General features: G+C 42.3%; 1 long non-coding RNA gene across 1 annotated transcript; it reads right to left on the bottom strand.

The window, feature by feature from the left end:
• Nucleotides 1-4,511: 4,511 nt before the first annotated feature.
• On the bottom strand, nt 4,512-7,620 carry LOC120439298. Its single transcript, XR_005612529.1, has 3 exons — nt 7,574-7,620; nt 5,249-5,422; nt 4,512-4,573 (listed from the first exon to the last, which is right to left on the bottom strand). It is a non-coding gene; the product is annotated as an uncharacterized LOC120439298 (long non-coding RNA).
• Between the last annotated feature and the right edge of the window lie 5,410 nt (nt 7,621-13,030).

Here is a 13,030-nt window from a genome sequence, read left to right as displayed (position 1 = left end):
GACAAACTGCCTGAAATGCGTTGACAGAAACATTTCAGGGATTTTGAGTCATTCTGCACTCCGAATTCCTTAATTGCATTAAAAAATTTTTAATCGCGTTAACCGTGATGGTGGATTAATTTGCGTTAACGCGTTATTTTTGACAGCACTACTTTAAACACATCAATCATGTAATCTTTATCTAATTTGGGATTAGGAACTTCTGCATCATCATTTAATATCCACTAATGATATCCAACTCTTGCTTCTTAAAACCATCCTCTCTAGGATGTTTATTGTCGGTTGACTCAGCCAAGTCAGTCAGAAATGGCTCCACATAATCAAAGAATTTTATTTGGAATATTTTTTTAAATGAGGATTTGTTTTTAGTAATTCCTTCCTTGCTTCCCTTTCTTTCCATAGCAAATCATATTCTGTTTTATTTTTGATTGACATACTCTTAATTTGCGACAATTTACTGGCCCCATAATAAAGTATTATATACAAGCTAAATCTCAATCACTGATCCCGAGTTTCCTCTTCTTCATTTATGGCACCAACTTAATTACTTCGGACATCATGAGTAGGAACAGTATGTTGTTGCATGTCAATGCTGCTTTATTGATCGAGACTCACCAGCCTTTTTATTTGATAAACACTTCTACAAAATAGAAGTATGAGGCTGTATTGCTTCCCGTCTATTGTAATGAGGAACGTTAGGTTGCTAGCAAACAACACAAAGGAGCTAACAGCGGTACTGCAGAGTCAGAGGGAATATGGAGACTGCACAGAGACCTGCTATCTTCAGAAGTTTCCTGATGACTCTCGTTGGTTTGATGCATCAGTGAGGGTGATGAGACGGAGAACCCGGCTGTGGTGGACTCCTTTGTCATGAGGTGTGAACAGAATCATCTGGAGATCAATGTGACAAAGATCGAGGAAATGATTGTGGACTTTAGGAGAACCAGGAAACCAGTGACCCCAGTTTCAATGCAGGGGGTCGATGTGAAAATAGTGAAGGACTATAAATATCGCAGAGCACACAGTGACAAGAAAATGAAGCTTATGCGTAATTTCAATAAGGAAGCTCTGTGGTCTCACATCTGTCTGATGTCACTCATGCTGTATGATTAGTGTGGTATCATACATCATTTTTATAACTTATACAAATCCCGTTTTTTAATTTGAAATCAGAAAAGTCACACTGAGTGTAAACACAAGCAGCTCTGCGCTAACGTAGCAAGGCACACTGGCTGCGATGACGTTATGTTGACCATACAGATGCCCGCGTTAACCTGACCAGCACAGGTTAACGTGGGCGTGTTTCCTAAACAAGCAGAGTTTGAAATATTACTTTTTCTGGGTCACAAAATAAACTTTTAAGATATTTTCATGCCAGAATGGTGCTGTGTAAACTTCAAATACCTGCTCGATTCATGAAGACATCACATATTTGCAAAAGTGCTCTAACTTTCTCGGAGATGCCTGTTACCCACCAGCTGACCGGTGGTCACTCGGGCAAAGCGTAAGGCTGAACTGACAAAAACAATCACCAGGTATTATAGGAAAAACCAGAAAGCCTTCAAACTAAAACAAACGCTGTTGTGACAGTGATGTACACTCCAGCAAACAGCTGATACTAGAAATTAATATTAAATAAATTCTAACAACAGCTGATCAAGCTTAAACGTGCTGCTGTTGTTAAGTGCGACCTCCGCTGGTTTCCTCTTTCTGGCGCAAAGTGGGCGATAAACAAACAAGAGACGATCAGCTGATCATTGATCAGTTTCATGATTGAAGTAGCAACAGGAGAGGGAGGGGAGAGAATGAGAGAAGAAGAGGCAGCTGCAGCGTAAAGACAGAATAACTCCAGCTTTGTGTCTTTTTCATTCTAGCTGAAGTACGGGACGAATCGCGTTCCTTTCCCCCTCAATACGGATGTATTGTAATTGGTCCAGCCCAGAGTTGATCATGACCAATTGGCTATGTGCACGATAGCATATGCTAGTTCCGGTGCGGAAAATCCTGTGTGGAGCTTTGTTTCCGGTGTCCTATTCGTGCCCTGTTTAATGTCCAAAAGAAGTTAACCAAATGAATGAATTAAGCGTCGATTTACATTTCTATAGATGTCTTGGTCATTTACCCAATATAACTGTAAATGATGTTCATGGACTTGTCGATATTTTGCCCCCACGCCTCAGAGCAAAAGAGAAAAGGGATTCAAATGTTATATTTCTCAGCTGTCCCTCGTTTATTGCGGGTGCTATGATCTAAAAATAACCAGCGATAGGTGAAATCAAGTAACCAATTTTATTTTTTTGATGCGTGGACATCGTGGACATCCAGTACTGCACTTTTTAATTTAGAAGGTAAGTCACAACATACCCTTCATACATACTAATGTATAGAAACCCTCACCAGCAATCGTTCATTTTTTGTGTGGCTTTTTTCACGGTTTGTTAACATGCTGTGTAGGTGTGTACTTGACGCGCTAATATCGACATAACGGGAAACATCTGTGACTGTTGTTAATCTGTAGTTTGAATGCTGAACATTTGCCTGTTTAAAGAATAAGACCAGTCACTATACAGAGATGTGCTTCTGAATGTGGACGATGTGTCTTATGCTGCAGTGATGCAGTTCTGCTTGTGTTGAGTGATGCAAACAACCGATCGATCTAAACTCTTTAAACGTCAATCACGTGGTTACCGGCTACCGGCGAAAATAATCGGGACGGTAAGCCAATTTCTGTCTTAGAGCATATGCGCCACTGTGTGTTTTTGTGGTCTTCTTTTGTGGCTAATTCAGTGAATTTTGATCTGATCGTGGTGAAACTTGGTGTGTGGAGTCAGTGATAGGCTGGTTAGCTCCCAGAGCTATCTTTAACCGGTTACTATCATGAAGTCTGAAGAATTTCTGGTTCGGTTTTGTTTGTTTAGCGGACTTCTGCGCATTTACGTAACTGCTCGTTTAATCGCGGCTTATTTTCGGTGTGTTTGGTGGTTGTAGAAATGGTTTATATGACATTTTAGCTGAGATTATGAGGTTTCTGTGGATACCACACATGTCTGGACTTATATTTCTCAACCCGCATTATAACCGATTAAACGTGATCTCCTCCTTTTTGCCCCCGGTACCAGAGACGTGGGGCTTAAGTGGTTAAACGTCAAAATCTATCATTAGATTTTTTTGTGACAAAACAGTGGTGAGTGTTCCCACCTTCTGCTCTTTGGAACTTAACGCAATCTTTCCGTTTCCAAGTTTTGGACATGATTTTAGAGTATATCTTCGCAGTAGCGATTTACCGCAAAGTAAAGCTACCGGAAATGTGCAACCCCACATCCGGCCTCAAACCAGGAAGTTAGCATTTTCTCGTGCACATAGTCAATTGGCTAATCCACCACCTTTCATTGTTTATACCATAACAAAAACAAAGAAACAAACAAACATAAAAATGAAAAATCATTATTGGCTCACCAGGCAAATGCCCGGTATGCCTGATGGTCAGTCCAACTATGGTCGTGCCATCAGTTAACCCTTCACGTGCCAGCTGTGACACGCGTGCCCAGGGTTGCCGACCCCTGCTCTAAAGCATCTGATTTGGATTCCTGAGATCAAATATATTTTCCTTTGGCTTTGTTTTCTTCCCATTTGTGGCTTTAATGTAGTGTTACATCCTGTTTGTTTGCTTCCATCTGTACACATGTCCAGATTCACTGTTATGTTTCTATTCTTACATTGCTGTGTGATCACTGTTCCCTCTGCTGACTGATGTGACCTTTTGTATCTCACACTGATACTTGTCATATTTGTATCTCCGCCTAAAAGATAAAAAGTTTTCCATGCTAAAACACAGCTCCACCTCCTGCAGTTCTCCCTCTGAACCACTAGATGTCTCTGTTATCTAAATGAAGACGTGCAGCACAGCAACCACAGCAGCGCTCAGATCACACGTGTCCTGTTCTTATGTATAAAAGCATGAAACAGGTGAGACAGGTGGGATCAATATTAATGTTGTGGAAATATATGAAAAAGCAACAGAAGAGTGAAAACATTTGGCGTTTCTAGAAAGATCTTTCAGCTCAGAGCTGCTCACAGACTGTATTTACAAGTGACAAACTGCAACTCTACAGTACATCTACAGTATATATCAAATCTATTCTGTATTCAAATCTATTGAGTGATGTTTGAAAGTCTTTCCAGGTGAGTTTGATCCAGGAGGGTCTGAAGCCAGAGTCAGACAGAGACTGTGCAGAGACTGTAGAAGGACAGAGCAGCAGCAGAGCAGTCCAGATACACTGATGATCCTCTGTCAGATCCAGAGGGACACACAGGGATGATGCTGGACTCTACATTGTGTCTGACAGTGGAGCTGTTCTCAGAGCAGTTCACTCTGCAGCACTGACAGTCATCTGCACTTCATTCCTCTGTCAGTCACTGCTGGATGAAGCTCTCCTCTCCACCTCCCAGTAACATGGCCCAGTCAGGCGTCTCTACACACAAGCTGCTGCTGCTTCAACCTCTCTGGATCATCAGGACACAGCTGCTCCTCTCTCAGCACACACACCGTCCTGTTTACCATCATCAGCCCCACCTGCAGAGAGAAGGAGGAAGAGCAGAGGAGATAAACGAGTGTTTCCAGAGACTCTTCATCAGCTGTCAGTCAGTGATGCAGCACATCCAGTATAAAGAGCAGCAGGGACTCCAGTGCTGGGACTGTACTAGGACTCATTGTTGCTTCACTTTTTCTAATCTTTGGATTTTTATTGAAGTTGATGAAAATGTTTTTCCCTCCTAGTTTGAGTTTGGACTTTCATTCATTAGAAGAAGCTTGGTGTGTCCACTCTGAGCTCTGTAGGAACCCCAACAACAAGCCCAACAATCCAGATGGACGGTTCCAGCTGTTAACTGGAGGAATTCCATCCAAACATCTGCTCTCACTAAAGTCTTCCTCACCTACAGACTGTGTTCTTCACTGCTTTAAACTTGGAAATGAATGCAGTCATTGGTCTGCGTGCTACTTTGTTCAGAGAGCTGATTGGCTGTTGACAGTGTTTGATCAGAGCGTGTCAGCCGTTACTATGGTGACCATAAAGGTCAGAAACAGGAAGTGTTTGTGTCCAATCCTGAAGCCTGTCACCATTCTCCTCTCACAGCTTCACTGAGAAGCTGCAGCTTTACAGGAAACACTGGATCTTTGTTTCATACTGACTGTGTTTAGTACAATACTGCTGACAGCACCACCCACTCACTCCATCACTCTACTTACACCAGCCACTCCAGTCTGTAGTCTGGACTCTGCTGAAGATCAGACAGCTGCTTCACATCTGGATACTTCAGGTTGTTTCCGTACAGCTCCAGCTGTCTCAGATGGGAGGGGTTGGACTTCAGCGCTGCTGCCAGATAATCACAGCTGATCTCTGACAAACCACAGACACTCAATCTGTATAAAGAATGAAAGATGTAAGTTTATTAGACAAAGTGTGAGCTTGAAATCATTCAGTGTTTCATCATCTGTTCAGAGCTGAAGAAGGTTCAGAATGTAGAAGTTTAGAAAATGGAAACTCCAAACAGCTGAAGCCAACAGGAAGCAGCTTCAAACAAACACAACAAGAGAAAAAACTCTGAATGTTTCACATTAAAGTCGTACATTTATCATAAAAACAGGACAAAGACTTGAAAAAGTCGTGTTTTTCCTTCCAGGAACCACAAGGCTTCACTTTTAAAGGTGAAGTGTGAAAGAAACGGACATATTTGAAGTCCAACACCTTTTTCCAGTCACATGATTAAAGCAGACAAACTACAAGCTCATTTTCATTTCAACAAGTCATCTTCTGACCTGGACTAACAACACTGGTCTCTATGTGCAGCTGGCTGTGAGACCAGTGCTCAGGGAGCGTCTACAAAGTGCAACACTGAAAGAACATCACACACTCATTTGCTTCCAGCACTTTCACACAAACATCTACTGTCATTATTGTCACCAAACTCTGTGGATCCTTTATTGCAAATTCAAATGGGATCAAATGGTCAGACAAAAGAGGGTTATGAGGAAATATGATGAAATGTTGTGTATTAGCAGCAAGTTATTGAATCATTTTCCTCAGAAACCAAACAAAATGATTGACAAACATGTTTTTACAAACTCAGTGTTGGACTTGGATCAGCAGGATAAGCTGATGTTTAAAGGCATTTGAGTCTCGCTGTATGAGAGTCCAGTTATTCCTCAATATTTATGGATGATGTTCTTTCAGTGTTGCACTTTGTAGACGCTCCCTGAGCCTCACAGCCAGCTGCACATGGACCAGCTGACATTACCCAGCATTAGAGGCGGCTGTAAAAAAGTGGATTTTCCTATTTAAATGGTTTTAATTTGAATAAAGCGATGTTGATTCATTCAATCCTGAATGGATTTTTAATATAAATGTATTTTGCCAGAATCTCAGGTTAAAGCTCCCAAAAGTATTTCAACAACAAGCAAACAGATAAAACAGTAAATGAGAGCAGCTAAACACACAAAGATGGAAACACAGAGCGTGGATCGTTCACTCGACGGCACGCGTACACGGACACGCCGTCGGGGCTGAAAGTGGACAGCTCACAGATCCTGAAGCTGCAGGTTTCATCTGTCTCCAACCAAAACTGAGTGAACCAGCAGCAAAGAAGATCCAAACTACGCTTTACGTTTGATGAACATCGTCATGAATTCTCTCTGACTTTGACCTTTACTTCCTGCACAGCTCTCTCTCTCTCAGTGTACTTCAAGAACAGTTTACCTTCAAAAATCTGTTTTCTGCATTATTCACTGCTTATTACGCACCAGTCTGCTGTTGTGTTCACTGCTGTCGGCCTCCCAAAACAAAGCCTCATTTCTGCTGTTCAATACTGAAGAAATTGAAACCTTTTAAAATGCTGACAGATTACAAACTCTCAGCTGTGTCTGTAATCAAACCTCTGTAACTTTGCTTCACTTCAGCAGCATCAGCTCATGTTCACATGTTGATTCATGGTTTGCTTCAGTTTTTGATCGACTGCAGAAGATTTTGAAGGTTATCTGCTATAAAAAGCCAGAAGAGGAAAATCTGCTTCATGTGTTTCTGTTTGATCCTCAGTGACTTTGACACAAAGGCCTCTGCTGTGATGATCACACCTCTGATCAAGTCTCACAGTGTTTGTTTTTATACATATGGATATGTGCTGATAAATGATCAGAATTAGAATATTTCCCACTGTCTGCTGTGTGCCGTGACCTTTGACCTGCTAAAGACAGTCAGCTGTGGATTATTCATTGTTGTGTCTGATACTTAGAACTGTGAGGAAGAACACTACACAGTTAATCAGGGTCCCTCTCTCTGAATCAGGAAAGGTGGGCAGGCCGCGTGTGGGCCGCGGGCCATACGTTGAGTCTCACTGTTTGAAATGTGAACATTGTTCTGCTGCAGTCAATGGACTAAACCAGAGAAGAAGAAAACAGACTTTACCATGAAGATCCTCAGTGTGGATCAGTATAATATCAGCCTGATGTCTGCAGTTTAGTGTCAGCACAACTTTCACATCATATTCATCTCAGCACAACTAAAACATGCTGACTGACCTCAGAGTTTCAAGTTTACATCCTGGACTCTCCAGGAAACCACACAGATGCTTCACTCCTGAATCCTGCAGCTTGTTGGAGCTCAGGTCCAGCTCTCTCAGATGGGAGGGGTTGGACTTCAGTGCTGCTGCCAGATAATCACAGCTGATCTCTGACAAACCACAGAAACTCAATCTGTATAAAGAATGAAAGATGTAAGTTTATTAGACAAAGTGTGAGCTTGAAATCATTCAGTGTTTCATCATCTGTTCAGAGCTGAAGAAGGTTCAGAATGTAGAAGTTTAGAAAATGGAAACTCCAAACAGCTGAAGCCAACAGGAAGCAGCTTCAAACAGGAAACTGTGCAGAGTTTCAGACTATATGTCCTGATGCAGCCAGTTGGATTTTGGAGATTTGAATCTCTGTTCTGTGACTAAGTCCTTGAATCATTTCTTCCAGTTGGTCCAACAAGACAGACTAAGTGTTGGACATGTGTTGTGGCTCCATTAGGGGAGCTTCTACATGTGATGTGATGGCCCTCTGGGTCTGTCAGGTCACAGGACTGAAGAGAGCTCAAACTGGGCACACAGTTGTTCCAGTCTGGACCAAAGACTCTATACTGGGACTGAGGGACTGCTTTGACTGCACCCACTGGGACTTTTAAAGGCTCATGTTCTCACTTAGATCATCGATTTCTACTGACATTTCTTTCTGGGAAAAATGGGGATTACTTTGGAAACAGGAAGTCTTTTCCCCAATAAGCAGCCCTGGATTAGTAAATCACTCCAACATGTTCTCAGGCAGAAGAAGCTGTCTTGTTATGAGGGAGAGAAGAAAAGATTGAGGCACAGAAACTTGTTGAAAGAGAGATAAAGCAGCTAAAATCAGGTGTAAAAAGTAAAGCAGAGGATGAGCTGAATAAAGGACACTCAAGGCTGGCTTGGAAAGGAATGAAGTCCATGGTGGGGATGCAGAACAAGGAGCAAAGATGAATGTGATGCTGAATCAGCAGAAGACTTGGACTCATTGGATTCCAGCTTTGATATCATTGATTTCAATGAAGAGCTTTGTGATTGTAGCAAAGGGCTGGTAGCTCTGAGAGTCCCACTGATGAGGTGTTTGTGTGGAAATCTCTTAGTGGGACCAAAGAGAAAAAGCCCTGGTCCTGATGCTGTGGGAGGAAATGATTGAAGTGTGCTGTGAGGAACTGACTGGGAGGTTTTCACACATTTTCCAGTCCTCCTTGGAACAACAGGAAGTTCCCAGCATATGGAAACAAAGGTTAAGTGTCCTATGGCACTCAGTGATGATGGTGCTGTGGCCCCACCACCTCCACCTCTTTGTGAAGGAACCAACTGTAATCTGAAGCTTCAAATGGAACTAAGACTTCCTCCACTAGGTGGCAGTGTCTGATGAGAAAGTGTTAGTGGAGCTGGCCTGGAGTCAGAAACAGGAAGATGCAGGATTTGGGCTGAAATGGGGAAAAGTGGTTCGCACTAGTGCCTTAAAGCAAGAAGGTTGTAGGTTGAAGCTTGTTGGCCTTTCTGTGGAGGTTGGATGTTCTCCCACAGTCCAATGAAATGCTGCTTAGGTTCATTGGTGCTTCTAAATTGGCTGTAGGTGTGGATGTGAGAGAGTGCTTCTCTGTCTCTCTCTGTTGGCCCTGTGATGGATCTTCACAGTCTGCTTCATGAAACTCATTCTAACCCTGAATGTCAGAGTCTTCCTCCTTCTCTTTCCCATCATTCATGCTGGCAGTGGAGGAAATTTGGATGTTGGATTGTGTTTTGGATGATGTGTGTATGTTTGTGTTGGACTGCTGTCTGTAAAGCAAACGCACATTTTTCTTTGGATTTCAGTGTCACACAGACTTTAAGGTGGAATGAAGAGTTGGAGAGTTTCACAGTGAATTATCCAGTGGAGGATTTTTCTTCTTCTTTGAAGGTTTGAAATGTGAACATTGTTCTGCTGCAGTCAATGGACTAAACCAGAGAAGAAGAAAACAGACTTTACCATGAAGATCCTCAGTGTGGATCAGTATAATATCAGCCTGATGTCTGCAGTTTAGTGTCAGCACAACTTTCACATCATATTCATCTCAGCACAACTAAAACATGCTGACTGACCTCAGAGTTTCAAGTCCACATCCTGGACTCTCCAGGAAACCACACAGATGCTTCACTCCTGAATCCTGCAGCTTGTTGTTGTCACTCAGGTCCAGCTCTCTCAGATGGGAGGGGTTGGACTTCAGTGCTGCTGCCAGATAATCACAGCTGATCTCTGACAAACCACAGTCCCACAATCTGTATAAAGAATGAAAGATGTAAGTTTATTAGACAAAGTGTGAGCTTGAAATCATTCAGTGTTTCATCATCTGTTCAGAGCTGAAGAAGGTTCAGAATGTAGAAGTTTAGAAAATGGAAACTCCAAACAGCTGAAGCCAACAGGAAGCAGCTTCAAACAAACACAACAACAAGAGAAAAACTCTGAATGTTTCACATTAAAGTCGTACATTTATCATAAAAACAGGACAAAGACTTGAAAAAAAGTCGTGTTTTTCCTTCCAGGAACCACAAGGCTTCACTTTTAAAGGTGAAGTGTGAAAGAAATGGACATATTTGAAGTCCAACACCTTTTTCCAGTCACATGATTAAAGCAGACAAACTACAAGCTCATTTTCATTCCAACAAGTCATCTTCTGACCTGGACTAACAACACTGGTCTCTATGTGCAGCTGGCTGTGAGACCAGTGCTCAGAGCATCTACAAAGTGCAACACTGAAAGAACATCACACACTCATTTGCTTCCATCATCCAACCTGAAGAGGAAACAGAGACGGCTCCCCTTCAAAGTAAAAGCTGCTCCTTTTGGACACAGTATCAAAGAAAGTCTACAGTATAACATAGAAAAGACAGAAAAAAGTTTTGGATGTTTTTAAATTGTGCAGAAATGAAACTACACTAAGCTCAATTATGTGACAGACATTTCATCCCATGTCAGTTTGGCCTCATCCTGGGCCGGATTATCCAGCACACACTCTGACCACAGGCCCAGGGGCCACGCACAGCTGGGCTCCATCCAAGAGACAGGAAACAAACCAACACAATAATAAAAAGCACCATGTGATCTTCTTACATCTTCAAGACAAACATAGTAAAAACATGAGCATATCTGCCGAGGCTGTTAGTCTCTCCCAAACTCAGCTACAGGACTTCCAAATGAATGAAAGCAGCAGAAGTGGCTTTACAAATGAAAGAGGACGAGGAGAAGAAGAGGAGAGGGAGGCCACCCTGACCATCACTCCAGCTGAAAACATCACACTTCCATTAAAGTTGGTGAGAAAATGTTGAGCAGGATGAGCTGCTGGCTAATCTGGAGGCTGTAGCAGCAGCTCACAGTCACAGTGGATTTCCACTCATGAAAAAGCTCTGGCTGCTTCATTTCTCATCTCATATCAGAGACTTTAGTGAAGCTGTACTGTGATGCTTCCATATTCCAGTGAGGCCTCCATAATGATTTCAGCTTTTCTGTACACACACTGTGTGCCCTGTATGGCTCAAAGTCTCTGCAGCCTGTTTTTATCTGCTATCATCAGATCTTCATCATCCTCATTCACATCCCTCACATAAAATTTATTTATGAACAGCGATGCAGGGCCAGGAGTAGCAACGTGAATTAAATAAATACATCATTAAATAATTCATTATCAATATATTTTTTAAATTAATTATGTACATTTTTAATTAATTACTGAAATAAATAATTCATTAGTGATGTATTTATTTAATACAACCATAAAATTATTGCTAGTTTACTCAAAATAAATTTAAGACATCAATATTAAAGGTTAAATTATGATAATGAACACATGCAACTATAACTGATGACATAAGAATTTGGATTTTTAAGCTAAAGGAAGGTGCTGACTCACTTGGCATGTTACTCTCAAATCCTCCCTAATAACAATAACATAATTACACTTTAGCCACAAGAGGGCAGCAGTATTAATATAAGTCACGTGTATATAAAGGTACAGTGATTATATTCCAGTGATTTTGACAAAAATAAAACAGAAGTTGATGGCAGTGTGTTTTTCCATAACATACCAACCAAATTAAATAATAAAAACTTTACAACTTACAGAGCTTTTTTAGAGACTTTGACCACTGGCAGCAGCCTCAGAAGAGCCTCCTCTGAAGCAGAGTATTTCTGCAGGTCAAACACATCCAGATCTTTTTCTGATGACAGTAAGATGAAGACCAGAGCTGACCACTGAGCAGGAGACAGTTTATCTGCGGAGAGACGTCCTGATCTCAGGGACTGTTGGATCTCCTCCAGTAGAGAACGATCATTCAGTTCATTCAGACAGTGGAACAGATTGATGCTTTTCTCTGCAGACAGATTCTCACTGAGCTTCTTCTTGATGTACTGAATTGCTTCTTGATTGGTCTGTGAGCTACTTCCTGTTTGTGTCATCAGGCCTTGCAAACGAGTTTGATTAGTCTTCAGACCCAAGAGAAAACGAAGGAACAAGTCCAGGTGTCCATTGAGGCTCTGTAAGGCCTTGTTCACAGCACACTGGTGGAGAGATTGGAGTTTTGGTTTATCAAATAATTTAGGCCACATGGACGTTGTTTGTTGTTCTTCCAGCAGATTGAGTCCAGAGTTGATGAAGGTCAGGTGGACATGAAGAGCAGCCAGAAACTCCTGAACACTGAGATGAACAAAGCAGAACACCTTGTCCTGGTACAGTCCTCTCTCCTCTTTAAAGATCTGTGTGAACACTCCTGAGTACACTGAGGCTGCTCTGATATCGATGCCACACTCTGTCAGGTCTGGTTCATAGAAGATCAGGTTTCCTTTCTGCAGCTGATCAAAAGCCAGTTTTCCCAGTGACCCAATCATCTTCCTGCTCTCTGGACTCCAGTGTGGATCTGTCTCAGCTCCTCCATCATATTTGATCCTCTTGACTTTGGCCTGAACCACCAGGAAGTGGATGTACATCTCAGTCAGGGTCTGGGGCAGCTGTCCTCCTCTCTGGTTTCCAGCACATCCTCCAGAACTGTAGCAGTGATCCAGCAGAAGACTGGGATGTGGCACATGATGTGGAGGCTTGAGCTTTCTTGATGTGGGAGATGATCCTGCTGGCCTGCTCCTCATCTCTGAATCTCTTCCTGAAGTACTCCTCCTTCTGTGGGTCAGTGAACCCTCTGACCTCTGTCACCATGTCGACACACTGAGGAGGGATCTGATTGGCTGCTGCAGGTCGTGTTGTTATCCAGAGGCGAGCAGAAGGGAGCAGGTTCCCTCTGATGAGGTTTGTCAGCAGCTCATCCAATGAGGTGGACTTTCTGGTTTCAGTCAGGATTTTAGTTTTGTTGAAGTCCAAATTAAGTCGACACTCATCCAGACCATCAAGTATGAACACAACCTGGAAGTCTTCAAGCCTGCAGATTCCTGATTGGTTAGTTTGATTAA

The sequence above is a fragment of the Oreochromis aureus genome, linkage group 3, assembly GCF_013358895.1.
Source record: "Oreochromis aureus strain Israel breed Guangdong linkage group 3, ZZ_aureus, whole genome shotgun sequence".
Taxonomy (NCBI): Eukaryota; Metazoa; Chordata; class Actinopteri; order Cichliformes; family Cichlidae; genus Oreochromis; species Oreochromis aureus.
This window is presented reverse-complemented; position numbering and strand designations above follow the sequence as displayed.